This window comes from Centruroides sculpturatus, unplaced genomic scaffold, assembly GCF_000671375.1.
Source record: "Centruroides sculpturatus isolate CEXI.00-Female unplaced genomic scaffold, Cexi_2.0 scaffold47, whole genome shotgun sequence".
Taxonomy (NCBI): domain Eukaryota; kingdom Metazoa; phylum Arthropoda; class Arachnida; order Scorpiones; family Buthidae; genus Centruroides; species Centruroides sculpturatus.
Genome location: NW_019384385.1, coordinates 1146713 through 1156319, shown reverse-complemented (window position 1 = coordinate 1156319; position 9607 = coordinate 1146713). Strand labels below are relative to the sequence as shown.

General features: G+C 38.0%; 1 non-coding gene across 1 annotated transcript; it reads left to right on the top strand.

Moving 5' to 3' along the window:
• Positions 1 to 1470: 1470 nt before the first annotated feature.
• Trnay-gua lies at positions 1471 to 1554 on the top strand. The gene is given in 2 exon segments: positions 1471 to 1507; positions 1519 to 1554. It is a non-coding gene; the product is annotated as a tRNA-Tyr (tRNA).
• The last annotated feature ends 8053 nt before the right edge of the window (positions 1555 to 9607 follow it).

Sequence of the window (9607 nt, the reverse complement as noted above, 5' to 3'; positions counted from 1 at the left end):
GCAGAGCCGGCCCTACCATAGGGCGAAAAGAGCAGCCGCTCCAGGCGCTAAGTCCTAGGGGGCGCCTCAGTGGTAAAGAAAATTAAAGGGTATAAATTTGGGGGCAACCAAGGGCAGTGGCGTAGTGAGGGGGTGCATCAAGCACCGGGCGCCACTCGCAGAGGGGCGCCCAAATGGTCTCCAAGACAAACTATATGTGTTCTGGAGGGGGCGCCAATAAAGTGTCGTGCCCCGAGCGCGTTATGTTCGCTACGCTACTGACCAAGGGGGCGCCATAATAGGATCTCGCTCCATCCTAAAACTTGCCTCGGGCCGGCACTGGGCCTAAGGCTTTAACAAAGTTCGAGCGATTATGTAATTAGCAAAAAAAAGTTGAAATAAAGTGATTAAACAAAAATTATAACAAATATCGTAAATAATAAATGCATATATAGAGATATTTTTTGGAGGGGGAAATAGTCTTTACAATTTGAAATCGATCGAACACGCTGTGCTCGAATGCGCGTGTAAACGCGCGCCATCTATCGTAGGGTAAATGCCAGAAACCTTCGCGGGAGTGTAATAAAAAAAAAGAACTTCCCAAAGCTTCATGGCAATCGTACTATGCCACAAACCTTCGCTAAAGTATATTAAACAACTTCCCAAAGTTTCACGGCAATCGGATAAACGGTGTGGTAATGCATGAAGGACATAGGACAGACACACAGACATACATTCATTTTTATATATATAGATGATGAACTGCTTTAGTTCATTTTCACAGAAAAGCAAAGTTAGGGCATCGTACATGTAGCGCCATCTGTTGGACATAAAAGCCTTAACCTAGATTATATCTTTTAATTTAATTTATATGAATGTTTAACGGAATAATATACAGCCTATGTCCACCCTGAAGTTCCATTCTAAATATTGGTGAAAGAATTTTTGAAATCGGATGAGTAGTTTCTGAGATTACCTGTTGCATACAAACTTACATACATACAAACATTACCTCTTTATAATATTAGTATAGATAATTAAAATTAATATGTATTTATTTTTTATAAAATACAAGGGAAGCGGCGCTTCCACCGCTTCTAATGACGGCACGCCACTGTTGCACTCGGAATATTGGCTTCAGTAGTGTGGCGAGTGATCGGGTGATGGTGTGGTCGATAACACGGGACACTGTCTCACAGCGTAAGTATTTCGTCTCCGAACATCGAAAACTTGATTTCGACTCGAGCGATGTGACGTCTTCTTGTCTGTAGTGATATGGCTTTCTACCTTACTGGACCAGCGTACTTACCTTACTGGAATGCCAGCGTACCGCTACGAACCAGCTGAAATCGCGCCGGTTAGTTCTGCAAGCGCGCGCAGGCAGACAAATCGGTGTAATACAAGCCCTAAGGTGTAACTAAAAAAGGGTGAAAGAAACGAGTTAGGCGGAAGCAAAGCACTTGACGAAAATTCGCAGACTTTATATTCGTTCCGTCGATAGCTCAGCTGGTAGAGCGGTGGACTGTAGTGGTCATAGCTATCCATAGGTCGGTGGTTCAAATCCGCCTCGACGGAGGTGATTGTTTTTTTTCCACGTCCGGCGTCAAAATATATAAGAACCAATTTTTCAACTTCGCGATTCGACGTGTTTCGAGAACACGCGGTTGGACAAACTCGCCCGTTAAGAGTTCATACATTACTGTATTAGAGAGGTTGCGGCCGACGTTTTCAATGTGAAAACGTATACGTCGGACGTTCGGCGCCGCTTTCCTAAAGGCCTGGAAGTTAGGCAATGGTGTTTGGAATGTCGAGCATGATTCCACTGACTATCCAAACATCATTGTCAAACTTCTAGGCTTATAGGAAAGCGGCGCTGAACGTCCGACGTACACGTTTTCGCGTTGAAAACGTCGGCCGCAACCTCTCTATTATATTTCATTTTTTTTTTTTTCATTGCAGACATCGCGATCAAAGGCTACATTTACGGCGACAGTTCGCCATTTCGCGCAGAATTTAAAGAAAAACTGTAACGAGCAGTTGTACTTTTGCGCGCTGTAATTGTTTTCACGAAAGTATTCGTTCTACTCGGCCGACATAAATTTGAAGTTTGAAGACTGAAAGAACTGACAGCTCCCGAGATTCGTCGCCTGGAAATGCCTAAACGGAATATTAAATATTTGAACCGAAATAGCGTAAAACTGACACACCTGTGTTTGGGTATGCACGTGCGATCAACTAGAAAAGAACAGGTGGAACTTTGTTTCTGCGTATGTCAAGCCGATGCGGAAGTGACGTCCGAAATACGCATTACAAAGTGTTCCGTGTTTTATTGGCGATGCGCATTCCTAATGAAACCAGTCCGAAGATTGTAGAAAACGTCCTGTGCGCGAGCGAACATTTAGCATAACTGAAATTCTGTCTGAAAATCAGTTGGAGACGGTTGCAAAAACCGTATCCTTGACGGGATTCGGAGGAGCTTTACTATCTTTTGATACTTCCATTTTCGCCAACCAGTCCACAACGCTTGGCAACAACAGTCACATTCAGAATATTGATTGCAGTAGCGTGGCGACTGACCGGGTAATGGCGTTATCCCGATTATAACGTCATCGAATGTAACCACAACCTAATATAACGTCAAATTTTTATCGTTTTACTATAGTAGATAATGTTAAAAAAAACCCCACTTGTAACGACATAAAACCGTCTTAACGTCTTATTTGAAGCACTCCCAAATTTACAAAATTAGATTACAAATTATATTTAACATAGAAGAAACTACGCGTTCAGTCCTAAGGTCAGAGTTCACTTCTTAGAATGGCTGCGGGTGGTACTCTCCCCCACCTGACTTCGGTGGGGTGAGGTGCCTGTTTTGCCTGTTTGTAGAAGAGGGTCGCCATTTTGTATTTTATTTTGACTCGAATCTCGGTCCGCTGACTACTTACAAGTCTGGATTTTTTATGTGCAAATGATTTGGGCACCTAATACTCTGTGTCAAATATCAACTCTCTACGTGTACTCCTTCATACCTCTATGCTGGTAACATAAAACGGCAGTACGATTTTATAAACGAGACATAGTCTTGTCAACAAGTAATTTCAAGTAAAATTAGTTTAAATAACAATTAAATATTGGTTATTGGTTATAAGAAGTTGGGCATCAGCTACAGATGTTATATTGATCTATAGAAAGTGAAAATTCAGTGGATGGTATTAATAATTGGCTAGTACGCACAGGAATAATGCCTTCTAAATGCAATGCAATGACTTTCTCTACTCGATTCAAAAACTTGAAAACGTAATAATTATCGTTATTAATTTCTGTTGTTTGCTTTATTCTTTGAGCACCTATTCGAAGGGTAAGCTTCCAGACGAGTAGTGCGTTCCTACCCACTATCACGCTTTCGCATTTGTCTGTGTTAATGGGTTGCCTATGCTTAATACTCTACTGGTGAATGTTATTGAGATTGTTGGTGCATATATCCTGTAAGCGTTTACTGTTTCTGTGTGAAGCTAGGATAATTGTGTCGTCCGCATAGCCCTTTATGTAGGTAGTGAGGAGGCAGAATGTCGTTTAAGTGCAGGAGTGACCAGAACAGAACCTATATTCATGAGGACAGCCCCGAGTGATGAATATGATTGGCTTCTGTCTTCACCCAAGTGGGCCTTAAATAAGCGGAACACAGAAAATTCTCTCTGCCTCTCGTACAATCCTGAAGTATACTTACATAATCACAATTTCTTCGGTAAATCTGAAAGAAACGAAGGAAAAACGTGAAATTCTCCAACAAATTTACGCTTAAACCACTTACCATAGAAAAAGCCAACAACAAATTCTAACAATTCGTTACGTATTGTTAGAATATATTGTTAAGAACACGTGACGTATTACGATCAATCATATTTTTGCGTCACGTGTTACGTAATAACGTTAATCGGTTTGAAATATTTCAGATAGGAGTATTTTATAAAAATGTTTATTATAAACAGGTTTATTTAAACTTTTTAAAGTTAAAATAATGCTTTTTCTAATGAATAAAATTATAAAAATGTCGAACCATTCATTGATTCTAAACTAATGTTATCTGTATTTTTGAAAATCTCAAGAGGAATTTGTAATGATTGTGGCCCTTTGCACGCCAGGTGTTACCAGAATATCTTAATACACAAATTTCAGAAATTTTCGACAAAAGGCACAGGAGTTAAGCTTTAAAGGTGAGTGAAGAAAATCGTGGCTCCCATACACTCAAAAATATAATTAAACGAATGAGAAACAATGGATTAATTAAAATATACGCTTCGAGAGAGANGTATAGATATTACAAAGTGCAATTAGATGGACAATTTAATGCTATTTTTTAGCACCTAGATGTTTACAAACGTTTTTCCATTGTTACATAACATTCGTTTTGCAAATTTACATTACAGAGCATGTTTGTATTAACAATTGCAAGTATATTTATTTTACATTGCATACTAGAAATTTAAACAGATTTTATCGTTGTTGGCTTTGAAAATTCCAGTTTTTTCCCAACTATTTTTGCTGTTCCACTTCTTGTGTGTTTTTTGATAGTTTACAGTTTCAATTAACTGAGTTCGACTGAATTTACACTTTAATAACGTAGATATCTACGTTACGTTTCGGAAGAAGGCCGAACATCTGCTTCTCCATATCGTGTCTATGATGATTATGATGCAGGCAATCATTTGGATTGACAGCTTGAATATTTCAAGTATACGTAGCTGACCTATGGAGTGTGGTATTGGAAAAAGGCATTTTTTAAAAGAAATTCAAAAGACTTCTCAGCGTGCATGCAATCAAAAATTGCATGCTGAGTAGTTACGATATGTTTGCAGATTACTGCGCCACTCTGCTAGGTGTAGTTCGTCTCTACCAAAGTTTAATATTAACTCTATTTACACACAAGCTATCGTGCCAAATTTCGTTTCATAATTGAATTATTCTGAGAAGTTAAACGAAATTGAAGCCAACATACACACACATATCTACTAAACTATTTTGCCTTTTATTGTCTTTTATTGTTCAAGGAGTCACAAAACCTACAGATTCACGAAAGGTTTCGGAATCAATTCTGAAACAATCTCCACACTGTACTTTCTATTTCTATACATAAAAGACGAAAAAGTGAAAGTCACAAAGACTATTTCATATTCAAAAACATTTTCTAAGTATGCTAGTTTTTTATTCGTGCTTTTTACTAAATCTGTTAGGTGTTTGTTGCTTATGTTAAACAAATACTTGCTGTTTCTATTCTTTCTTACTGCTACACCATGGAATTTCAGGCAACTGATAATAGGGCGTCTCCTTTAATGAATTTTGGATAATAATAAAGTTTACTCTACGTATATATGTATACGATGTTATTGAAAATACGAAGTCATTTATTGTATGTACACAGGCATATGATATTTCTTCTCTTACGAGTACTTACTGATCTATTAACTATACGAATTTCCGGTTTAAACCGGAAGTCACGTTACTTTGATTCAAACTTCTAGGTTTACTGGATGGCAGCGCTGAACGTCCGATGTTTACGTTTTCGCGATAAAAAACTTCGTCCGCAACCATTTTAATAACACCTAAATAACGTCCAGCATTCCATAAGTCTTCCCCCGATGCACCATCCTCTGTAGATCATTTACATGTTGCGTTACCGTATCCAAATAAACCAAACCTAACTCTAATGAGAGATTATATTGTGACGATGTCACAATGTTCTCGGTTATATAGTGATTGTCTTGCCCCTGTACATCGTGCTTTCCCTATTAGATACCGACACGACTTTATTTCTGTCTTTTTTCTGGTGAAATTTTGAATCAAAGTAACGTGACTTCCGATTTAAACCGGAAATTCGTATAGTTAATAGATCAGTAAGTACTCGTAAGAGAAGAAGTATCATATACCTGTGTACAATGAATGACTTCGTACTTAAAAAACATCGTGTACATATACGTAGAGTAAACTTTATTAATATCCAAAATTCATTAAAGGAGACGCCCTATTATCAGTTGCCTGAAATTCCATGGTGTAGCAGTAAGAAAGAATCGAAACAGCAAGTATTTGTTTAACATAAGCAACAAACACCTAACAGATTTAGTAAAAAGCACGAATAAAAACTAGCATACTTAGAAAAATGTTTTTGAATATGAAATAATCTTTGTAACTTTCACTTTTCCAGCTGTTATCTAATAATATAAGCCATTGATCGCATGTCCTTACATCTGTAACGGTATGCCTAGAATGGCCACTAGGGACGCCCCTAGCTATTATTTAAATTAACAATAAATTCAGTTTTTTGCATAATATTTAAAATAACAAAAAATGCAACAATATAATTCTCGATACAGACCAAGACGATATGCGACAAGACACAATTCAGGCGAGTCAAGAATTAACTGGCGAACTCGGATGACTCAATCTCGACTCAGAGACAGCCATACGAGAGGAGAGACAACCGAAACCGACAAAATTTTAAAGGGGAGTTTAGGCAACAGAGAAAAAATACACCGGGGATTAGAATATCTAGATTCAGAGATGCAACATCTCAGCGTAATGTCAAAGTGCTCGATGCAGAACCTGCATTACATTGCCACATTAATGATAAACCGACTCAATTAGCTATAGACACCGGCTCCACAGTCACACTATTATCAAGATCATTGGCGCACAAATTAGGCAACTGCGAGATGAGGATCAACAGGAACGAAATACCATTCCAAAGCATAACCGGACACAGAATCAACACCTACGGGAAAAAATACTTTCAATTCAAAGTCGGACCTTTGCAATTTTCTTATCCATTTGAGAGACTGATAGGACGAAACCATTTGAGGGACTGATAGGAAGAGACTTAATCAAAGAACAGGGGTTAGAAATAAACCTCTCTACAGAAATAATAAAGCTCCCAGATGGAAGAGTGTTAGGCTTCCAAGACACGGTCATTCCCAAGGGGACAACGAAACGGAATAACCTGAAATGGGCCAATAAAGAAATTACTATACGAGGAATCCGGACAAAGGAAAGCATCTCAGAGCAACCTAACAAAAAAGAGATCGGAGAGAAAACCATATTACGAAAACACCGAGAATTAATTACAAAATACCAGCCAACCTAGAGAACCAAATCGAGTATAGAACAGAACATTGAGAAATTAGCTGCTAGGCAAAAGAACAAGGAACCAGAACTTATATTCCCAAACGAAAAGAAAAGAAAACTAACAGAGGAGCAGATTTCAGAAAGGACGCGTGCACGGATACACGTGGAGAAGAAAAATAAACATAACCAAAGTCCACTCGACATGGAGAATCGGCGAGAACAACAAACGGAGTCCGACCGACGAACAATTCAATTGACAGTTCTCCATATAGCCATCAAAGTTATCGTAATCATCCTCTCCATGATATTCATCATTTTTTGTTTCCCATTTTTTCCCAATCTTTGGATGTTCCCAAGAGTCAACGTCCCCACCAAATTTGAGAATCTTAGATGCAAAGGCCACTTCAAAACTATATTCGCCGCGAAGCCGCATACCGATAAGAATATCTTTTTCCACCTATACCAACAAAATCCGACTGAAACCAGGCCCGACAACAACTAGAAAGTTAGTCAGAACAATTACAAACAAACGGGACAATTAGTTAGGCACCCTAACAGCCACAAGAAAGCACAGGGTTCATAAACTGATCAGAAAAAAAAACCGGTTAGAAGGACGTGCCGAATTGAACCTTGAATCCCTAAATGTTTACACTTTCGTTATACTTGCGTTGTTGTGGTTTTGTTTTGACCGCGCAACAACAACAAGAGAGAAAGAGAGTATTTAATATAATAACTGTAAACTATAAATATCAACACGCGCGACTGTACGCGATGTATCTAGTCTTACAATTTTACAACTCTATTAACTCAATTAATATCTCTTAAATTAATTATATAAATTTATTGTAACCCTAAGAGAGAGTGAGTAAATCAATTATAACCTTTTAATTCAAAATCGAACTTGCCCATTGAGAACAAGCACGATTTTAGAAAGGCCAAGGTGATGCAAGGATCCGAATTCGGACTTTCCGTGTGTTTATATCCTTTCATTCAATAGTGTCATAAGATCACATTGTAGCCATACTTTCGTTTAATAACTGTCAACATTTACACCTGGGAGCTAAACATCTGCTAAGTTCTCAAACTTAATAACGACGCTTTCTCAGCACCTTTCGACCTAATAAACACAACAAAGTGAGGCAGTCGTCGCCCGTCTTTCGAAAGAGAAGTTGTCACTCGTATCTTGTCCTAAGTGCCTCAATATTCGGATATCTGTGAATACAGTATATCATTTTATTCTACGGTTTTATATCGGTTGCCAAAGTATAAGCATGCCCTTCGGCATTGACACAAAATACTCCTATCTGAAATATTTCAAACCGATTAACATTATTACTTAACACGTGACGCAAAAATATGATTGATCGTAATACGTCACGTGTTCTTAACAATATATTCTAACAATACATAAGTAATTGTTAGAATGTGTTGTTGGCTTTTTCTATGGTAAGTGGTTTAAGCGTAAATTTGTTGGAGAATTTCACGTTTTTCCTTCGTTTCTTTCAGATTTACCGAAGAAATTGTGATTATGTAAGTATACTTCAGGACTGTAAGAGAGGCAGAGAGGGTTTCTGTCTACCGCTTATTTAAGGCCCATTTGGGTGAAGACAGAAGATGCCGACGAAAGGCAAAAACGGCTTTTCTTCTTCTTCTCCTTCTTTTTCTTCTAATAGGTTAATATGGAGATGTTAGCTCTTTGCGTCCGGCATCTGTAATTATGAAGTAAAGTCACCGTGTACCTGCATTAATTTTAAAATCAAAATAAAAATTTATATATTGTTTAAATATCGGATTTTAACTCCTGTGCATTTTGTCGAAAATTTCTGAAATTTGTGTATTAAGATATTCTGGTAACACTTGGCATGCAAAGGGTTACCAGAATATCTTAATACACAAATTTCAGAAAAATCATTACAAATTTGTCTTGAGATTTTCTTGAGATTAATATATTTTGAGATTTGATCTTGAGATTATTATTATCATTATTATTATCAACCCGTCTCGATTATATATATAGATTAAAGTTATATTCTTTTTATATAAATTATATTTATTCTTGTCGGTTTGTTAAATTTTCTGCCAATAGATGGCGCTACGTTAAAACGTAATATCTATCATTACAGCAACAACATGTAAACTTTGTTTAATAAAATAGCACTGTACATACCTTCGTTTGTTGTAGTTGGTGGCAGAAAAGTGGATTTATACGAACCTTAATGCTTAGAAGGGAAATCCTCTCCAAAAAAATAATGGGTAACATTTCATCGGAAGATTCTTCGAGTCGAAGTCTCTTTCGGTAAGAAAGCCCACCAGTAGCTAAGCGGTCTTCGTACCCTGAACACGGGGAGTTCGTTCGTGAGCTCGCACCTCGCTCAGACCGGCTGGCCACGTGGAGTTTTCCGGGTTTTCTCCACGTCTGTAACGCCTAAATAGGGGCCAGTTTCCCTTAAAAACACCTCCCAGAAGGCATTCCCCTAGGCAGATCGTCCAAGTGTTGCGTTGCCATAACTTA